Below are 8,202 nucleotides of genomic sequence, written 5' to 3'. Positions count from 1 at the left end.
CCGGTATTCAGACCGAAGTGGCACTCATGCCAGTTTCCCGGTGTTCAGACCGATGTTTGATAATCTAATATCTTCTGATGTTCAGATCGAAGAAGTTTCCGACATTCAGGTCAATGCAACTTGTGGCATTCAGGCCAGTTTTCTGGTATTCAGACCGAAGTGGCATTCAGGCCAGTTTCCCGGTGTTCAGACCGATGTTTGATAATCAAGTATCGTTCGATGCTCAAATCGAAGTCATTTCCAGTATTCAGATTGATGAGCGGCATTCAGGCCATGGTTATTTCTGTGTTACCATTTATTTTGGTATTCAGGCTAACATTCCTTGTTTCGGTGTTCAGACCGAATCTCACCGTACCAGACGGATTCTTTTTCAAGACCACCTCTTGGTCGATTCTGACAGGCATTGTTACTTCATTTTTCCACTTCAGTGTAAATTTTCGGGCTTTTATCGTATTCAATCCCTTGATACCTTGAAAGTGCGAAAGCCGTTGCTATCTTCTTTTCGGGTCTCCAGTTGATTGAATAGGGACAGCTGTAATACCCTAAAATTTAGCCTTCATTTTTCCTGGAAGCATGAGATTATATTTCATATTTCATTGACATCATACTAGGTCATACTCATTGCATACTGCATTAGTGACATGAAAATCAGGTTTTGATTGATCACTCCTTGACAGAAGGAGCCCACACAAATCAAGATTGAGAATTGGACTTCATTTTCTAAGTATACAAGTCTCAAGGGTCTCAGGGGGTCCAAGTATCTTATTATGGTCCTCAGTTCATCAGTGAAGGATTCAAAGCTATCAGAGTGTTCATCTGGATTTAATCAGAAATTAGGGTTTCATGGCTACCTGCAACAGGAAATGTTTGGTTGGAAGTATAGGAGCTCATCCATGTCATGATTAGAGAGGCATCTTGGCCTAGGAAGATTCACAATTATCTCAGAAAGATCCATTGGCAATCAGTGCAATCAGTTCCTGATCATTTTGCCCTAAAACTAGGGTTTGGTATAAAATCAGTTTATTTCTGATTCTTTGGGTGAAACTCTTTTCCATGGGCCTCCATATGTCCACAAGGGTCTACATACAAAAAAAATCAGCTCTTTATTTGAGCTAGAAGTGCTTTAATTGATCAATGGAATCGGGAATCAGACAGTTTGGGAAAAGTCAACTATGGGGCCAGAAAAGTCAACTCCTGACATTTTGAGAGTGGAATCTCAAAATCCATGCCTAGGGGATCCTACAAGTGAAATTTTATCAAGGTTGGATCATGGATTCATCATTTAGTCAGGAATTGGAAAAGTTACTTAATTTGCAAATGGTTGACTTTCCATTTAGGGCAAGTTTTCATGATCGTTGCACTCACTTTAAGCCCATTTTGCATCAAGATAAAAGCTCCATTTGAAAAATTCTCCAACATGAAAGTTGTTCCTCTTGTTCCAAGCTTTCTAGAGATATAAATTTTGCTCCATTTGGATTAGAATTGAGAAATTTATGCTTAGTCAAAGTGAGACATTTTTTTAGGACACTTAGAAAATTTTCTAAGTCCAAAATCTTCAAAATTTGTCAAGACTTCTTGGCCAGTTTTCTTGCACTTCAATACATTATTTGAAAATACTTTATTCACAACAATTGTACCTTGCCATGTCCTATTTCACATACTTTTGGAATCATCTCATTTGGATCTATGGTTTGAGAGATACATTCATTTAAAGTGGGCACCATGACTTGATTTTCTAGGCAGCTTTTGGGCATGGCTGGCCCAATCAGATTTTCTAAGCATGCTGCACAAACCAGTCACGTTTTTTAACCTCTTTTGGCCATGCATTGTACATCCATTCACTTAAGCTTGACCCAAAATAACAACATTTTACACCTCACTTCACACTTTTATTCTTATGGATAAATCACTTATTAAAAAGCCCATGAGAACACCTAATCCACCCTATTTAAGAAGCTGAAACCCTAACCCTAAAGGAGCATTGGAATTTCGTGGCAAGGAGGAAAAGCTTCATCACATATCAGATTCCATTCCACTTCTATTTTCCATTAGGTAATCATCTCTTCCATGGTCATGTTTTGATATATCTACGCTTGCTTACCATGTTCATCACCATTAATCCTTCCATTTTCATATTTCTTTTTCTTATTTAAAATATTTTCTTTGTCCATAAAATTACCCAAAAATATTTTTCACTTTTCTTAACGTTTTATTTAATTTTATATAATTTTTATTTTCGTATTTTTTAATATTAATATTTTATTTTAATTATTTATTCTAAATGGTCCATTTTAACACACTTTTTTTTATTGATTTTATTTTTATGACTTAAAATTATTGTTAGCATTTGATTTTTGGGATGAAGGTTGACCACTGTTTCATGGTCAACCTGACCTTTTCTTAGAATTTTATTTCACATTTTCAATTTATTTTGGATTTATTTTTGACCTAGTTTGGTTGGTTGACTTTTAATTTGACTTCTGTTTTATTTGAATTAATTCACGTACCAATTTTCATTATTTTTAAAATATTTTTGGGAGATGATGATGTCCTGACCCCACCTTATTTAGTTTAATTTTTCATAATTTTCTTGATTAATTTACTATTTATTCTTGATTTATTTCTAACCTAGTCTTATTAATTGACTTTTGGTTTGACCTATGTTTTGTTTTAATTAATTCACGTGCCAATTTTCATTATTTTTAAAATCTTTTTGGGGGATGATGATGTCCTAACCACACTTATTTAGTTTAATTTTTCATAATTTTCTTGATTAATTTGCTATTTATTTGTTATTTTTTAAGTTGACTTGAATTTTCAGTTGACTTCTTTATGATCGATGTTTGACTTAGGGATTGCTTATGGCAATTGAAGAGATCTTTTGATCCTCCCTAGTTCATCTCATATGCCATGTATTAGAGGCCTTTTACCTTGATTTTATTTGGTCCTTACCTCATTTCTTGATTAAATTATTCAGTGGACCCTTCGTGTGCATATTTTCATCTGTTCGATTCATCTGTTATCTTTTATACTTGTTTCTCTCATTCATGCTTTCTATTGCTTGATTATTTAACATGTTCATACTCCCATGCATTGTTTAAATGCTCCATTATTTGATTCTTTGGTTTGATTATATATTGTTTATTTATCCGATCTGATTGATAATTGTTGCCTACTTGTATGATGTATGAGGCATATATTCTTATTGTTTGTTTGCCATGAACAATCTCCATTCATAACAAATGTACCCCTCTCCCATAAAGTGTATAATATTTATTTCTTTATTTCTTTAGTCACCTGTTAATATAAGAATTAAAACGAATATTCGATAACCATTTCAAAATAAGATCAAAAGCTCGATCCAACGTCGAGTAATCATTTTCAAAACTTAACAGAACCAACACGCATTCATCCATCCTCTTGTAAGTCGATTGCCTCAGACATCGTCATCTACCTGTAATTCGATTGCCTCCGGCATCGCCATCTACCCTTATCCGTAACTCCTCTCCGCGCTCTATCCGTCGACTCTTGTTCCGTTTAGGTAGCACCCATTAGGTAGAACCCTTTGTATGATAACATAGGTAGAATTCCCTTATTCTTTACATGCTAACATTATGTAGATGTTCCCCTTTATAAATCCTAACACATAGGTCCATATTGCATGACAACTTTAGAGCAGAGCTTCCCCACTTTTAGATCTTCCGTGCGTCTCCGATCTTGTGGCATGTCAGTCCGTTCTATTGCAAAGAGGTAACTGCCTAAGACTCGATTCAGCGAGCTGCGACACCTACTGCTAGGACGTGAACGCATTGCCCACTTTCCTTTGACACAGCTGGTGTCCTCTTTTGTAAGTCCATGTTCAGATGGCAATCCTTAACCCCTAGTTTAGTCGAACTATGACAATCTGATTCTCATGTTCAAATGAGATACGTAGGCGCGAGATGCGATGTCTTGCCGAGTTTGACTGACGACTAACAACTAATCCTTGTTTGCTTTCGCCCTTGCTGCGATTCTTTTCTCCCGCCCTCGTTGTGATCGAGACCTTCCCTTTCTCTTGCCCTAGTTGCAACCGAGACCCTTGTTCCCGTAGTTAGCCGAACTACGTTTTGCTCTGATTCTCATTCCAGATGAGAACGTAGGCATAAGACGCGACGTCTTACCGAGCACACTTCTCTTTAACCCATAGGTAGACGAGCTACGAAGACTCTAATTCTCATACTCAGATGAGATACGTAGGCAGTGGATGCGACATCCTTGCGAGTCATTTTCTTTTAACCTTCCTTTTAGTAAATAGTACTTTAGATATACCTACACCCTTTATACTAGAACAACACTTATGAAAAGGGCTCCCTAGGAGTACCTAGGATGTTTTGGATGCTTAAAACCTTCCCATTGCATAACCAACCCCCTTCCCAGATCTCTGACATTTTTACTAGTTTTTGATTCGATAAAACTTTTAGGTTTTTGTTCGTTTTCTAACCATTCCTTTGGATAAATAGAAGTGCGGTGGCGACTCGACTTGTATGGTTTACCTTGGATTTAGTCAATATCTCTAATGGTAACGAATACCCCGCTACACTGATGTGTTACCCAATATTAGAAGGAAAATTGAAAAAACAAGCACATACACAAATTTATGGCTTGTCGGGTAATTATACATGAAAAAATGGTGTATGTCATATAAGTTTTATGTGAGTATCATGTGTTAACCTAATTTTGTTGTTGTAGGATGTCAGCTGAGCACATATTTAAAATGAGACACCTTGAAAATCCAGCAGATAAGTTTGCAGTCAATTTGAAAGAATGTCTATGTTCCTATAGAAGATGAGAACTCACTGGCCTTCCTTGTGTTCATGCATTTTCAGCTATGAAAAGTAGAAACCATAAGGTTGACGACTATATCCATGAGTATTATAGGAAATCAAGATACATGGAAGTCTACAAACATGTGATTTATCCTGTAAATGGATCAAATATGTGGGTTAGAGCAAAGTATCCTAATGTGCAACCACCTAAGTATAGGAAAATTCCTGGAAGACTAAAGAAGATGAGGAACCAATAGCAAGGAGAGATTGATGGCTCTAGTCGTAAAATGAGAGGAATTGTTTTCATTATCAAGTGCAGTAGGTGCTAGAAACCAAGTCGCAAAAAACTTACTTGTAAGGTGACACCAACTAGTCAACCATCTCAACAACCATCCACTTAACAAGCATCTCAACAACCAACTACTCAATAATAAGCTACTCAACAAGTAACTCATGGAATGGCAAAGAAGATAATCATTAAGAGAGCATCTCAATCAGCTACTAAAACATCTCAACAATCAACCCATGGAAGAGCAAAGAGGCTACCTGTTAGGATGCCATCATATACCATTTGTACCACCAGGACCTACAACTAGATTGAGTGCAACCAAGAGTGCAATTGGGCCAATAACAAGAAGGACTACACCAACAAAGAGAATCACACACAAAAAAACAAAATTTAGTTTAAGTTAGAAGTGTCTATCCGTTGTTTGTTGAACTCAGTTTAAGTTATAATTTAGTTTAAGTTTGCACATGTGTCCTTATGCAATGTGTTTTGAACCTATGTTGTTATGTAGAATATGTTATGTGTTTTGAACCTATGTTATAATGCAGAATATTAGTGGTATACACCACATATTAGTAATGTGTTTTGATATAAATCAATTGTGCCTTATTTTATATGTTTTGATATAATGTCTTTTGATTTAAACCACAAACTGATGCAAACCAAACAATTAGTCTCAACTGGTAAACTGTATAATAAACCAATGCTACCATTAAGCCACTGATAACAATTACGTGTCAACTGATGTAAAGCATTCAAACTGATAACAACTTATGTAAACCATTCAAGCTGATGTAAACCATTAAACTGATGCAAACATATGCAACATAACACAATTACATTAAGTGATAGAAACATTAATTATTCTTATCAGCTTGAAACAAATGATCTAATACACTTATGCCATTCGAACTGATACATACAAATTCAATCTGATACACTTATTACAACATCCTAAATACCAACACACATAAAACAATACAAAACATAATCTTCCAGTTCACCATCTTCTTCATTTGAATTTAAAGTTCTCTCAACTGTTGCTTCAGTTCCTCATTTGTAGCCCTATGATTTTTGACCTCCATTTTTCCTGCATCAACTTCTTTTGCTAGCTTCTCCAACCTACTTTTTTGCTTCTTCATAAATTGGTCATTCTCATCTACCACATCCTCATAGAACCAATGAAAAAATCCACAACCAGCTTGTGTAAATTAGGAAAATGATTTATATCAGAACACATTGCGAAGAAGAAAAAGATCAATTTCTTTCTTACCTTAAAATGTCGACATCCCCAAAATAAATTTGTAATGGTTGATGTCATGCGAAGAACAATCGTCTCTCCACAACGACATATGAGTTTCCATCGGAGATTTGGACATGTGTATACATTGGAATCAAAACTTCCAGAGCTCTTCTGATTAAATTGGTTGAACAACACCCATAATTCATCGTTGATGGTTCCTTCAATTTTCACGAGCATTTTTAGTAGAGAACTTTGCAAATGAAGAACCCTAATTCGATTTGATCAAAAATCTAATATGAAAGGGACGCAAAAGATGACATTTCAGGTTGAAAACGAAGATGATGACATTTCAGTGCCAACTCAGCTGCCACACTCACACAAACAAACTTCGTTTGAGTAAAATGGACATGAATGACTTATGTGACACTATTTAAATAATTAAATGATCAACTTAATTTCTTTTAAAATTGAGAGACCAAAATAGACGCCGAAATAAAGTTAAAGGATAAAAAAAGTATTTTTATAAAAAATATATATAATATTTTTTTAACAAAAATGTATAATGTTATAAAAATCATTTTAAGAAAAAAACGAAAAACAATAGGGCCATATGAGTTCTTTATCTCTATTATTCATTTTGGCTTATTGAGGACTAAGTTTGTTTTTTATGAAGAAGATTAAACAAAATCATGGCAAGCCATATGTAAAACATTCATATTTCTAGAATAAACAATAATGCAAGTGACTTTAGAAAACATAGTGTTCAATGTGTCTTTGATGGCTGTTACACGAGACTCCCAACTTCTAAAGGCACATTGCACACATGTATTGACACAATGTTTCTTCAATGCTGTGATGTCACCATTCTAGTCAACGAATCGCCAACCGAGTCGAAATAGCTGACTCGTCTTCAAACTCAGTAGCTTCTTTCCTTGAAATTTCTCATTTTATTCCTCCTTCTTCTATCTCTACCTATAAATACTAACACCATTTTTTCTCCTAACTTCAAATTCAAACACCCTTGATTTATTCAACTTTTTCATCAATTCCTAGCTTTTTTTTCCCAAAAAAAATAATGAATATTTTCAACTTTCCCATTCTGAGTATTTTGTTCATGGCAATTTCTCATATGGCTCATGCTCAGAATTTGGATCTTTCTCCAGCAACTGCTCCTACCAGTGATGGTGAGTAAAATATTCGCCATTTTTTCCTTTAATTCTTCTTAATATTTATGAAATTAGAAAATTCTTCATTCACCTTTTTTTTAAAATAATTTAATTCTGCTTCATTTATGACAGGCACTAATCTAGATCAAGGAATTGCTTATTTTCTTATGGTGATAGCGTTGGTGATTACATACATGCTCCATTGATTTTTTCTTCTTTTTCTTTTAATTTTTGCCGAAGGAAATTCCATAAATGTTATGTATATGTAATTATTATTAGTGAAATTTAGTATTAATATTCATATTCTTTGGCTTATTTACTTCCTTGTGCTTAAAGTTTATGATGAATCTGCTTTTCTACTGAAGAAAAAAACTGTATTCTTTCTAGCTAGACGCGTAAAAGTGGGTCTATATAGAAAACGTGTAAATCATAGCTAAAGCTAATGTCACATTGTGGATACAAAACGTGTAAATCATAGCTAAAGCACCATCTAGAAGCCAAATTATAATGCAGAGGGGTAAACAAATCAAGCAATATAGAATGTCTAGATACAGTTCATAGATGAAGCATTGATGGATCATGTATCCAATTCAAATTTTCAATAAAAAATGAATTTAATGTGAGATTCTAGTGTTGGAAAAAGAATGAATATTTTAAGATATGCACATTCAATGAATTTTATTATAAGATTAATTATTATAC

The 8,202-nt window shown here is 34.6% G+C and overlaps 1 long non-coding RNA gene across 1 annotated transcript; it reads left to right on the top strand.

Moving 5' to 3' along the window:
• The first annotated feature begins 7,022 nt into the window (after window positions 1-7,022).
• Window positions 7,023-7,801, top strand: LOC127116344 (uncharacterized). Its single transcript, XR_007801300.1, has 2 exons — window positions 7,023-7,518; window positions 7,633-7,801. It is a non-coding gene; the product is annotated as an uncharacterized LOC127116344 (long non-coding RNA).
• Window positions 7,802-8,202: the final 401 nt, after the last annotated feature.

Source organism: Lathyrus oleraceus, chromosome 1 (assembly GCF_024323335.1).
Source record: "Lathyrus oleraceus cultivar Zhongwan6 chromosome 1, CAAS_Psat_ZW6_1.0, whole genome shotgun sequence".
Classification (NCBI taxonomy): Eukaryota; Viridiplantae; Streptophyta; class Magnoliopsida; order Fabales; family Fabaceae; genus Lathyrus; species Lathyrus oleraceus.
Note: the sequence above shows the minus strand (reverse complement) of the source record. Positions and strands in the feature narration are given on the sequence as shown.